Raw genomic sequence first — 14,137 nt, 5'->3', positions numbered from 1 at the left:
TCTGAGCCACTTCGGATAGAGTGCTCATGGACATACTCTCTTGCCAGCAGGGACCTCCTAGCTTTAGGACCCTGTTTGCCCCATGCCCCTGCTCTCCTGCACCATCTCCTCAACACTTTGGGGGTTTCTCTTTGTAGGCAGAGGAGAGTTGACCACTGGAACCCCTATCTGGGCTCCAGGGAGTTTAGGGACTATGACATCCTTAACAAAAGAGCCTCTCTCACTCAAGTTGTCTGATCTCATCACTGTCCTGTTCTAACACCTTCATTGACTCTCCCCCAGCAGGGGAAGACCAAACTCCTTAGCCTTATTCAAGACTCTTCACAGTCTGCCCTAGATTTTTCACCCACTACCCTGTTGCCTCTGGGTCTTTGCTTATACTTTTTCTCCTTCCACCCGTGAGGGTCCTTCCTTCCTGTCTTTCCAGGCCCAGCTCAAGCACCATCTCTTGTAAGCAGCCTTTCTCATTTCCCTAGTAATAATGAGAATTGTTCTGGGACCTCCTATTGCATGTTATCTGTCTCTCTTTTGGAGCCCAATATATAGTCTGTCTTGTATTAAATGTATTATTTCTTTTACCTGTTGTTTCTCCTCCCCCACCAGACCCCAAACTGGATAACTGTTAATTCATCCTTTAGGTCTCAACTCAAAGGACACTTACTCAGAGAAGTCTTCCTTGGCTGTTCCTCCCTGACAAAGTCTATTCCTCTTGTTTTCTTGTCCTCATGGCACTCCAAAGTCTTCTAGAGCAGCACCTATCAGAGATTACAATAAATTATCTATGACTGTAATTATTTGATAAATGTCTGTATCCCATTTGAATATACACTTCTATGACAGCTGAGACTTTGTTTTGTAGCTAGAATGGTACCTGGAATATCAATAAATATTAGTGGTATTAGTGCCAGTAGAATCAATGACTGAACAGGTGAATGAATGAATGGATGGATGAATGTCTTCCTTAGCCCCTTACAATTGGAAGCCCACTGGGATGGGGCACTATGTCGGTAATCTTTACATCCCTCTTAGTTCCTAGCATGTGGTCTACAATAGGTAGTCAGTGAACATGAAATTAACCATCACCAGGTGTCTATTTTATGGGAGTTCCTGGACTCTACCCATGGTGCTACAACATTAACCAGGAACCTAGGGTCTCAATCTAAGCTGTGCCAACAATTGAAAAATTTAACAACCATAGAGAACATTTCCCTAATTCAGGTACACTAAGGCTGCAGAAATTACTTGAAACAAGCTCCCTGCCCTTGGGGAGCATATAGCACAGTTGTCCTGAGTGAGCTGTACTGACCCATCTCATCTCCAGTGGAGTATGACATTGTTCTCAAGTTTTATTGCTACAAGATGGCCTTACTCAACTCCTCAGTAAACAGCATTACACAAACGCCATGCACACACATGCAAATCCAGAGTGGACAATAATACTAGGCATGTTAGAGTGTTTGATGGGATGGTCACTGGAAAGCAAGCCAGGAGCCAACTTTAAAAACAATATTTATTTATTACAATTGGCAGAGCAATGGAGAAAATTGCCACTTAGATAGGATTTTACATTTTGCAAAGCGTTTTATAATCAGCACAATTTTTCCCAACAACTCAAGAGGACAAGTTGTTTTTGCCATTCCTGTATGCAGGCAAGAAAGTAGTGTAGGAAAGTGAAGGAAAATGTGATGCTTCTACTTTACCAAGCACAAGTTAAAGGGAGAACCCTGACTTAACTGAATGCAAGCAAGCACCTTTTTTGAATGTATGGGATGTGCTGGGCACTGGGGATCTGGTTGTACACAAGGCCTACATAAGATTCTGGGCTTTGGCTCACTGCTGGTTTCTCTAGGGGTATGTGTCCTTTGTCTCACTGAAAGAAAAATAAAACAATGTATTTTCTTACATTGCCTCCACCTATCAGTTTGTTTAGTCATCTCTCTTTTAAAGTGTTATGCAAGTTGTATCAGTCAGGATAGGCTAGGTAATGCTGCTGTAACAAAAAAATCTCAGTGCCTTAAAACAATAAAATATTGTTTCTACCTCAAGCCATATGTCCATTGTGGGTCAGTGGGAGTGGAGGGAAGGGGAAAGGGGGAGGAGTGGGGAGGCTCTGCTCATTGCAGACATTCAGAGCTCCAGGCAGATGGAGTACCTTTCACCTGAAACATCACTGGTTAATGTGCTAGAGGAAAAAGAGAGTTCCGGAGACTCCTGCATTAGTAGTAGTTCAATGCCCTGGTGTAGAAGTGACAGATATCATTTCAGCACTCACACATGGGCTGAAACCAGTCACACAGTCCCACCAAACCATGAGGTACCAAAGAAGTACAGTGCTACCTTGTGTCCAGAAAGTAGAAAGACTAGGAGCACTTAGCAAACAGCTCTAAAAACTGCAGTGCAAATTAAATTTCATCCCATGATAAGAAAAAGGAGAGCCAAATTATTGAGTTTGTTCTTAAGTCTGGAAAAATACCACCCCTGTAAGTAGAAGGGACTTTTGCAACTGATAATTTGTGCCTTTTTTTTTTTAGGAAGGCAAAAACCACGGACACCTTTTCAAAGACTGACTTTTACCAAAATTAAGAGTTTCAGAAGATGCATTAAAGGGAAAATATCTAGCTAATGCAGTAAGACAAGAAAAATAAATAAAAGGCATGCGGATTGCAAAGAAAGAACTACATTTGTCTCTATTTGCCAATGACATGACTGTGTATATAAGAGATTCTAAGGAATCTACAAAGAACAAACTACTAGAACTAATAAGTGAATTTAAGATATCATAGTATATAAAACTACTATGAAAATCAACTGTACATCTGTATATTAGGAATGGAAAATTAGAAAATTATATTAAAAATAAATACCCTTTATAGCAGCATTCAAAAGCATCAAACAATTTAACAAAAGATGTGAAATTTTTCTACACTGAAACTATAAAACAATACCAAAAGGAATCTAAAAGACCTAAATAAAATGTGTAAATTAAAAACTGAATGAAAAAATCATGGATTGGAAGACTCAATGTTATTATAATGTCAATTTTATTCAAATTGATGTAAGGATCCACTGTAATCAGATGATTACAGCAAATGATTTTAAAATTTATTTGGAAAGGCAAAGGACCAATAACAGAAAAACAACCATGTAAATGAATTACAAAATGAGAAGACTTAACCTACCAGATTTTAAGATTTACTATAAAGCTATAAAAATCAGGGCGGCTGAGTGGCTCCGTGGTTTGAGCCTCTGCCTTCAGCTAAGGTCATGATCTCAGGGTCCTGGGATTGAGTCCCATATCGGGCACTCTGCCCATAGGGGAGTCTGCTTCCCCCTCTCTCTCTGCCTGCCTCTCTTTCTACTTGTGATATCTCTATCTCTCTCTCTGTTAAATAAATAAATAAATAAATAAAATCTTTTTTAAAAAGCTATAAAAATCAGGGGCACCTGGGTGGCTCAGTGGGTTAAAGCCTCTGCCTTCGGCTCAGGTCATGATCCCAGGGTCCTGGGATCGAGCCCCGCATCGGGCTCTCTGCTCAGAGGAGAGCATGCTTCCCTTCCTCTCTCTCTGCCTGCCCCTCTGCCTAGTTGTGATCTCTGTCAAATAAATAAATAAAATATTTTTAAAAAAATAAAAAAAAATAAAAAGCTATAAAAATCAAAATTGTGTGGTTTTGGTGAAAGGACAGATAAATCCATGGAACAGAAGATTCAGAGATAGGTTCACACATATATTGTCACTTGATTTTTAACAAAGATGCCAAAGCAATAAAAGGGGGAAAGGGAAAAGTCTTTGACACATGGTGCTGAAACAAATGAATATTCATATGAAAAACAAAGAATCTTTTTTTTTTTCAGCATAACAGTATTCATTATTTTTGCACCACACCCAGTGCTCCATGCAATCCGTGCCCTCTACAATACCCACCACCTGGTGCCCCCAACCTCCCACCCCCCACCCCTTCAAAATTCTCAGATCGTTTTTCAGAGTCCATAGTCTCTCATGGTTCACCTCCCCTTCCAATTTCCCTCAACTCCCTTCTCCTCTCCATCTCCCCTTGTCCTCCATGCTATTTGTTATGCTCCACAAATAAGTGAAACCATATGATAATTGACTCTCTCTGCTTGACTTATTTCACTCAGCATAATCTCTTCCAGTCCCGTCCATGTTGCTACAAAACTTGGGTATTCATCCTTTCTTTTTTCTTTTTTTTTTACAGCTTTATAAACATATATTTTTATCACCAGGGGTACAAGTCTGCGAATCGCCAGGTTTACACACTTCACAACACTCACCATAGCACATACCCTCCCCAATATCCATAACCCCACCCCCCTCTCCCAACCCCCTCCCCCCATCAACCCTCAGTTTGTTTTGTGAGATTAAGAGTCACTTATGGTTTGTCTCCCTCCCAATCCCATCTTGTTTCATTTACTCTTCTCCTACCCCCTCAACCCCCCATGTTGCATCTCCTCTCCCTCATATCAGGGAGATCATATGATAGTTGTCTTTCTCCGATTGACTTATTTCGCTAAGCATGATACCCTCTAGTTCCATCCACGTTGTCGCAAATGGCAAGATTTCATTTCTTTTGATGGCTGCATAGTATTCCGTTGTGTATATATACCACATCTTCTTTATCCATTCGTCTGTAGATGGACATCTAGGTTCTTTCCATAGTTTGGCTACTGTAGACATTGCTGCTATAAACATTCAGGTGCACGTGCCCCTTCAGATCACTACGTTTGTATCTTGAGGGTAAATACCCAGCAGTGCAATTGCAGGGTCATAGGGTAGTTCTATTTTCAACATTTTGAGGAACCTCCATGCTGTTTTCCAGAGTGGTTGCACCAGCTTGCATTCCCACCAACAGTGTAGGAGGGTTCCCCTTTCTCCACATCCTCGCCAGCATCTGTCACTTCCTGACTTGTTCATTTTAGCCATTCTGACTGGTGTGAGGTGATATCTCATTGTGGTTTTGATTTGTATTTCCCTGATGCCGAGTGATATGGAGCACTTTTTCATGTGTCTTGAAAAACAAAGAATCTTGACCCTGTGTCACACTTTACACAAAATACATTTAAGGTGGACGATAGACTGAAAAGTAAAAGTGAAAACAGAAAGGAGAATATCTTTGTGAACGAAAGATTTCTTTGAAAGGACACAGAGTATAAATCATAGGGGAAAAAATGAGAAAATGGACTTGATCAAAATTAAAACATCTGCTCATCAAAAAACACCATCCAGAAAATAGGGAAGCCATAAAATGAGAGAAGATATTCACAACATATTTATCTGATGAAAGATTTGTGCCCAGAATACATAAAACCCTGCAACTCAATAATAAACACAAGCAGCACTTTTTTGTTAAAAAATGGACGAAAGATTTAAATGGGCACTTGACAAAAGAAGATATACAAATGGCTAATAACTACATGAAAAAACTTTCAACCATCCGTCATCAGGAACACACAAATCACAACCGCAGTGAGATACCACTGCATACCTGGAACGGCTAAGAGGATAAAGGCTGACAACACCACATGTCGGAAAGGGTCCGCAGCAGCCATAACACGCACACACTGCAGTTTGGAGTGTAATGCGTTATAACTACTTTTGAAAAGTGTTCTCTGATTTCCTGAAAAGCTAAACATGTGTCTTTCCAAAGACCCAGCAAGATCTGATTACAAATTTCTGAATATCACAGGGAAAGGGGACCAGAGTTCTTCTGGGTGGCCCCAAAGGGTCAGGCTAAGAACAATGGAAAGAAGAAACCCCCCTAGTGGCAGGTTCCAGCTCCCTGAGAGGAAAAAATGTTTCCTAAGCACAGCCACACCTTCCTCAGAGCTCCACCAGAGTCCAGTGCAGGAGATCACGTCCCCACATTCCATAGACCAGGAAACTGAGGCTGGGAGAGATCTCATGACTCTGGGGGGAGGTGCAGCTCAGTGGGTAAATGTAGAGACTGGAGTCACACGGACCTTGGTGAGTATCTCCAGCAATAAAGGAGCTGGGTGACTCTGTGTTAGTGAAACTTCCTGGTCTTTAGTTTTCTCATCTGTAAAATGGGAATGACAGTAATTATAGTTATCTCATCAGACTGATTTGAGGACTGATTGAAATGATGCACGTGAAACAGCACAGCATCTGGCACATAGTAAGTGCTCAGTAAATAGTGGTTATCCCTGTTCACACCGGAGATCCAATCGGCATAGCACCCGGCACCAGGGGCTTGACGCAGCCTGGAGTTCACATCCTGTAACACAGAAAACATCTGGATCTTGTACCATGTTTGCCACACCAAGAAGGACTGCAGGCCTAATTAAAACTGCTACTCTGTTTGCATTATCAAATGTCAGGTTTTTTTTTTTCTACCCACAGAGCAAAGATTTTTCTTATCAAAAATCTATTCACTAAAATGCTAATGATCGTCAGTGATTAGAAACTGCTGCTCAAATTTTGAAAGTTCCCAGTGGGCCTCTCAGACATGGCTTGTAACTTGTCAGTTGAAGAAATGTTCTCAACAAACCAAACTTTGCTGTATATGTTATAAAAAAAAAAAAAAGATTTCATTTCCTTAACGCTTCACTGTGCGGGTCCAGGAGGGACTTTTGAGTTAAGTGACAGAGACTACATTATTAGTTGTGGAGTCAGTTCTAATAGAAGTCTCTCAAGGCAAGATATTCTCAGATAGGCCCCAAAACTGCTAACAAAAGTCTGTCAAGCTTATCTTAATTTCAATAAGCATTTAGTTTGCCCAACAGTGCACGTTGTGCTTCTATTATCCTCTTTCTGTCCTTCCTCTCTACTTTCTCATTCCTTGTTCCTCTTCGAGAGAGAAAGAATGGACAAGGCTGTGTGTCTCGACATGCAGCCAACAGTCTCAGTGCCATCAGTGGTCCTCTCTGGTCAGACCAGGGTAGCTGGGGCCCCTTGGACTGGGTCTACACAGCCCCAGAAGAAGCAGGCAGGCCAATGCTGGGGTGGGTCCATTCCTCCTGGGCTCTTGGCTGCCCTGCCACATGTGGGCTGTCAGAAACTAGAGGCCTTTCTTCTCACAGTACCCCCAGCTGCTCACCTGGGCTCTGGCCTCTCTTGGTTTCAGGTCGTTTCCAGGATATACATGACCAGACCGTGGCAGAACGGTCACTCTGCAGATGCTCAGAGGATTGGGTGCTGATTTACGCAGGCACGAGCCAGCCCAGCTGAAGGACTGAATCAGACCCTCTAGGGTGGAGCCCAGCCATCTGTGTCTTAAGCTCTCCGGGAACCTTCTGGTACACGCTCAAGTGTGAGGACTCTGGATACAGAATGACAAGGTAGCAGGGGGGCCTCCTGACTGAGGGCTGGCCTGAGGAAGTGGTGCTCGGGGCTGAGACCTTAGGAATGAGAAGGATTCATGTGAGGGGCCTGACAAAAAGCACCCCTGGCAGTCTGGATTGGGGTCTCGGTTCTCTCATCTGTGAAATGGGAGTGACAACAGTTCTACAACCATAAGGTCGTGATGAGGATTCAGTAGGAAGGGCTTAGCCTAGACTTCGCTAAAATGTAAAGTCACCATCAATGATTATTTGTACTGTTGAGAGCATGATATCAACAAGTCCCAGCCCGTGGGCTTCCAACACTTAAGAAGGTGGCAAGGAAGCTTCTTGGCAGGTCAACCCAGGTGCCACCCTCTAGGGGTCTGCTCCATAGTGTCAATAGTCAGAGCCACAAGTGGAAGACACAAAGCGTCCAGGGCTCTGCATTCTAGGGAATGATGCGGTAGCTTCTGCCTAGCACACCCCCTCCCCCGCCATGTGGACATTCTTCTATTTGCAAGAAATCCAAAGTACCAGGGTTTCTGAGTATTTAAGCAGCACAGACACTAGATCTTCACAACAAGATGAGGTGGGACATTTAATTGAAATCAGAGAAGTTCCACCATCCTGTCAGCCACTGTACCACAAATCTCGCCCGAGAGCCTACTAGGTACACAGCTGCTAACCTCAGGAGGCTCAGGACCTCACTGGTGACTGTAAGACACATAAGCAGCTGCTTCAAATACCAGGTAGAAAATGTTATTAGGGATATGTTGGGCATTCAGGAGATAGGGAGATTGATCTCTGCTGGGGGCTGGGGACACCTTCCGGGATGTACCTTCCCTTGGGGACATCCATCATTTCTTGCAGGAGCTTCCAAGTCAAAAGAGCTTATTATTCCCTCCTGTCCCACCTTGCTCTTGGGACTATAAATCAAAAATTCTAGTTCATAGAAATCCTCGATTCTTGAGCAGAGGAGCAAAAGACTCACAGTTGCTTTAATCTCTCTGACAGCCCTTTCAAAGGGGAAGAAGACGTTTGAGAGCCAGCCTTACCATGATTAAGGACTGGGAGGTCCTTGGGGGATATCTAGACCAATTTTCCCACTGCAGACGAAGAACTGAAGCCAGAGAAAGCAAGGATTTTGCCAAAGCCATGCGCTGTCAGGGCAGTGCACGGCCTGGAATCATGGCCCTGTGCCCCACCCTGCACCCCCACAGGGGTAGGATCTGGGGAGGGAGGAGGTTTGCTTGTGACACTGGTCTGGACTTAACTACCAGGAGCTCCTGAGACCCTTGAGCAAAAAGACCTTTTTTTTTGCTCCTTGATTACAATCAACTTCTTGTCCTTATATCCAGATAGAATTTGAGCTGACCACCCCTGCCCCTGAAACTGCCTCCTGCCCCAGGCGACCCAGACAAAATGCCAGATATTGAGGCAGGGGCCCCATTTTGTCCATACAATTCCTCCTGCATTTGCCCTGTTTCATCATCTCTGACCAGTTCCTTCTCACTGCCCTGGGCCTTGGCCCCAAGGGGCCAGGCCATTTTGTGGGATCACTACAATTTCTGCTGAGAGCTTGACTGCTCCTTCCAGACTCCCAAACTCATCTGACCCATGTTCCTGTCAGGTCTCCCCCCACCCACAGCTCCTCCTCACCAGGGAACTCCTTGGCATTGGCCTGGCTCTTCCCGTCCAACCAAGGAGGGATCCCCCACCCCTCAAGCTTCTCATCCTCTAATGGCTTCTCTAAGAAAGATAAGAACCTACAAACCCTACAGAGTATCAGGAAAAACTTTCAAATTCAGCACTGCTTTAAAAGTTGGGTAGATTTATAAAGCTAGAAAAGAAAAACATAAAAATGCAGATTTGACTAATGAAAATGATACTACGTCGAGTCAATGAAGTGAACTTGGGTTAATTGATCATCCAGGTAACACAATTATTTGCATCATTACCATGTGTCTGAGTAGCTTTGCAATGAGTTCAATTTGATGATTCTACTGAGCTCTGGAAAAGAATCACAGGCCTTCATATTTGCCACTCGCGTAGCTCTGTCGTATGCTCCCAATTTAAGTAGGGAGAGGATATATTAGTTTAAAAACTTTCTGCCATGTTCAGAGGTCAGGACAGCTGTCACGTCAATAAATCATTACGTCAAAGGATCACAGGAGCCATGTGAGTCGACTTAGAGCCTGAGGAAAGAATTCCACCCATGTATTTCTGGGAAGAGGTCATCATCCAGTCCGCTGAGGACTTCTGGTGATGGGAGCTTACTACTTACTAGCAACTCTGTTTGATCTTTGAGCAACGCTAACTGAGGATAGATCTTTCTTAGGCAGAGTCCAAATCTGCCTCTTTGGGGCTTCCACCACCGGCCCTGGTTCTGCATCTAGAAGTCAGTGAAAAGCCTTCGTGTCATCATCTGCCACAGGACAGCCCCGCAGTAGTTTAAGACACAGATTACTAGATCCCAAGAGGCAGTATGATGTAGTGGTTAGGAGACTGACTATTTGGGCTCAGGTGCTGATTCTACCACCTGTTGGCTATGCTTATGTTTAGAGAGTTATGCGATCTGGGTCCACCTCAGTTCCCCCAACTGTAAAATGGCAATAATAAGGTCTGTCGCACAGATTATTGAGATGATTACTAACCTAACAGACGAGACGCACTCAGGATGGTGCCTGGCACATAATGCGCTCTACAGGCATGCCAGCTCCATTATTTTTCTTGGTCTCACAGGCCAAATGCTCTCCATTGATTCACCACTTTTCCCTTAAAGATTACTTAAGAATCCTTCATATGGAAACGACTTGGGAATCCCACGAGTTTCTCAGGTCATGTACCAGAAAGACTATAGGGTTTCTGTGCAAATTAAATGGGTGACTTCAAATGAAGCGCAGAGTACAGTTGCTCGGCACCCAGCCCCAGTATGTGCAATCACCGCTATTGGTGCTCACTCAACTATTCCAGAACAGAGAAGAGAGATTGTTGGATGACACACATGTCTCAAATCTAACTGACTTTTGAATAACTTAGATGTGTACCTAAGTGAAATGTCTTAAATAAAGATTAGGCATGTGTGCAGAAAACTGCTCTAATTACTCAGCTCGCGCAGACACACTGCCGTCTTCGGAGACTCACCAAGTCTCAGTTACCGTCGCCCCCCAGGTGTCGCGCTTCACGGTGATGAATGGGAACTGATTCTTGGAATAGAAATGCCACTGGCACAGGGCCTCAGCGGCAGCAGTGAACACACAACGTCGATGTTTGAAATGCACAGGCTTGGAGAGGAAGCCTGAGGGTGCCTCGGAGAGCACCCCAGCTCAGCCCTGAGCCTCACAGAGAATGGGAAAGCCTTTCACAAGCAGCGTTCCTGGAGCCCCAGGGACCCCTGGGGTCACGAGCGAAGCAAAACCTCAGCTACAGCTGTTCCAGGCACGAGCCTTTTCCCAAGCAAATCGTCCATGCTGTCTAGGCAACTCTGAAAGGAATACATGCCTCTCTTTAGGCCCCTTTGGCCCACACCATTTTTTCTTTTTCCCCAGCTGTCATTATTTGGTGTGAGTAGACCTCTGCATTCATTCTCTCATTAGACTCACAGTGCCTACCTGAGGCTGGTAGTTTTATTCCCATCTTATAAATAAGGAAGTTGAGAGAGAGAGAGAAAGAGAGAGAGAGAGAGAGTGTGTGTGTGTGTGTCTGGTAGTTTTATTCCCATTTTATAGGTAAGGAAGTTGAGACGTGTGTGTGTAGTGTTCATCAGTATTCCAATTCCCATCCCCACATACTCTATGAAGATAGGCACAGCCAGACAACCTTTGGTCAATGAGATGACAGTGGAAGTGAGGAGGCTCATCTTAAGCACCAGTAACTGAGTCACCATGGTTGTTCCACATTGCCTTAGTCACTGTAGAGGCAGTAAGGAAAAGGAGACTCATAAACCTGGGTTCTGGAGTCGCGAGTATGAACAGAGCCTCCAGCAGACCTTTCATGAACATGTAACATGAACCAGAGCTAAACCTCTGCGATTTAAAGCCGCTTGGGCTTCGGAGCTGTTTGTTACTGCTGAGGGACTTAGACTGCCCTGACTGACACAGAAACATTAAGTAATGCACCTAAAGTTGCACAGCCTGGAGCTGGAACCGAAAGCCAGGTGTGTGGTTTCAAAGCTGTGCTCCACCCAGTGCATGCTTACACTACCTCCTTTCCTCCGAGCTCCCTAGTTCTCCACTCACTGCTTTCCCCATCCCAGCCTGCAGACTGAATAATGGCGTTCCAAGGGTACAACTCTCACTCCACTCTATCTAGCAGAAAGTACTTCCCTGACTCCTGGAAATTCTCCTGGGTTCCCCATGTATTTTTAGAAGATACACCCGCAGGGAGAGGAGGAAGTGAATGAAGTCCCCTCGGATGCAGAGCCCTGGCCATCCTCTTGTGCCCGCTGCCCTCCCACCTATCCGGAGAGACCTTTCCCCTAAAATCCCAACCTCACTGGTTGCTCCCTTGATGAAAACCACTTCACATCTCCTCATTACCCTCCAGAGAGAGGCCTGGCACTGAAGGTCCACCGTGAACCGGTTCCTGATTCCTTTCCACTTTTTATTCCTGTCTGTCCTCCACATGGCACCCTTGCACTGGCCACCCTCCATAAGCAACCTCTTCTCATCCAGACCTCCCAGGCACAAATGTAGAGGAACCCCCTCCTCCCTGATCTCTGCCATCTGCTGCCAGTCACCCATACACATCAGTTGTCCCCCAGCTCCCTGTACCCCCTGCCATCAAGGCAAGAATTACTCTGCATCATCCCTGTGTGTGCGTGTGCCTGGTCTCCCCTGAGACCGAGGCACTCAGACCAGGGACTGCTGCTGACTTCTGTCAGGGTCTGCATCCCTGCTGACCCCACAAAGCCTGGCCCAGAGTGAGGGCTTCTGACCTTGTGGCATAGGATGCTAGCAGGCAGCTACCGGAGGCTCAGCTCCCACAGCAGACCAGATGGGCATTTTTGCAATGTCCCCTCCACCTCCCTTGAACAAGATCCAGCAGAAAAACAAAAACAAACACAACGTGCTCTCTTCTCTAAGCCCCAGGCTTGTTCTCCCCCGGTGCTGTGCTTTCAAACATCATCTGCTTTCCAGCCCCAAGGTCTATCTATCATCTTCGCCAAAATCTGTCCCTGTGGGGCCACCGCACAAGAATAGTCAACATTTAACACAATCACAGCTTGTTCCATTCTGGGGGTAGCGCGGGTGGGAAGCCGGCAGGGCTGAGCACAACCGCCTACAGGCAGGATTCTCTCAGGAGACTCTCCTCCTCCACCCACCCATCCCTATTTTCCTTTTATCAGGGAGGAAGGTCAGGACAAATGCAAACACTGGCCCCATTTGACTGCCCCCCCCCTCCCAGGCCACGCATCTCAGCCCTTTAAGTGTTCTTACCTACCCATCACTACACAGCAGTCAGTGGCCAGGGACTGGGGAATATAGGTCATTTTCACTTCTTCACGCCTTGAGCAGCAAATGCTATACCTGAATATTCAGCTCATGGTGGGAAATCCTAACTTAAAGAACCCCGGTGGAGGGCGCCTGGGTGGCTCAGTGGGTTAAGCCGCTGCCTTCGGCTCAGGTCATGATCTCAGGGTCCTGGGATCGAGTCCCGCATCGGGCTCTCTGCTCAGCAGGGAGCCTGCTTCCCTTCCTCTCTCTCTGCCTGCTTCTCTGCCTACTTGTGATCTCTGTCTGTCAAATAAATAAATAAAATCTTTAAAAAAAGAAAAAAAAGGAACCCCGGTGGAACTTGAGGCAGCCCGACATATTTGGAAAGGGGGAGAGTGAGGAGAAAGACCACAAGGGGATAGAGAAGGTTGTTGTAAATGGGATCTATGTTTAGCAGCTCCTTTCCTTTCAAATTTCTGGTTTCCAACATTTACTTATGGACCAGGGCAGGGATGACAGATAAGTACTGGAGACCCAGTTCTAGATTCTTCTACAGCGATGTCTGTGTCCAGTGAAATCCTATATCTGGACATGACCATGACCAGGAGCACACTTGGGGCAATTCAGGTTAAGTACTGGGAAACAAAGGTAAGAGGGAAAGAATAAGGAAGGAACAAGAGCAGTGGATGCTTTCTGGAATGTCCCACCATCTACTCTTTGCCTTTCGTGGGTGGACATGTCCCTGTTGTGCAGAATGGGTTACACAAGCCATTGTTCTGTGGCCCCAAGAGCGGCCATTAGATGCCCTCATTGACCCTCTGTAAATGTCCACCAACACAGGATAGAGAGCTTTGCAAAGCTGCTCCTTACAAGTACCCAGTTTGGGAGTACAGAGAAAGAGCAAAGCCATGATTAAGCATGTGCTATTCCCAACTTGCCACAAAAATGACCAGGCTCCAGCCACTCCACTCCAGGCGGCAATGAGCCTTCCAATGCTTGGAGAGAGGGTGACACTCCCCCAAACCATGCAGGAACTGGGCTGACGGACTGAGATGAATTCACTTTACCGCCCAAGTAGAGAGACAAGTGCTTACAAATCAAAAACAAAAAACAGACAAACAAAAAACGCCAAAACCTGATGCTCTGTCTATAAACGAAGTTATTCAATTTCTAATGGCCTCATTCTCTTAGCATGCTCCTTGCAGTTTTAGGGCTAATAATATTTGTTTTCTCTCTGCACGAATTTGAAAATGTCTCCAGCACTCTGAAAGTCCCACTTTTGGGTATCTGCACTGAATTCCATTTCTGCAAGCACTTGCCGAGGCATTATGGGCCCTGACACCTGGCAGTTGGCTAACGCTCCTAGAGTACTTAGCACGCGCCAGGCATTTTTACATCTATGA

General features: G+C 45.3%; 1 long non-coding RNA gene across 3 annotated transcripts in view; it reads right to left on the bottom strand.

Annotated features, from left to right (window-relative positions):
• The window catches only part of LOC125083931 (uncharacterized), a 71,653-nt gene that overhangs the window by 28,682 nt on the left and 28,834 nt on the right, over window positions 1-14,137 (bottom strand). For 2 of the 3 annotated variants that reach the window (XR_007122414.1, XR_007122412.1), the window contains exon 3: window positions 662-755. This is a non-coding gene — a long non-coding RNA (uncharacterized LOC125083931). Of the gene's footprint in view, window positions 1-661; window positions 756-5,834; window positions 6,057-14,137 lie in introns of all 3 variants that reach the window. The other variant, XR_007122413.1, reaches the window with a different exon arrangement.

The sequence above is a fragment of the Lutra lutra genome, chromosome 13, assembly GCF_902655055.1.
Source record: "Lutra lutra chromosome 13, mLutLut1.2, whole genome shotgun sequence".
In the NCBI taxonomy this organism is placed as follows: domain Eukaryota; kingdom Metazoa; phylum Chordata; class Mammalia; order Carnivora; family Mustelidae; genus Lutra; species Lutra lutra.
The sequence above is the reverse complement of the archived record's forward strand: the minus strand, read 5'-3'. Positions and strand labels throughout refer to the sequence as shown.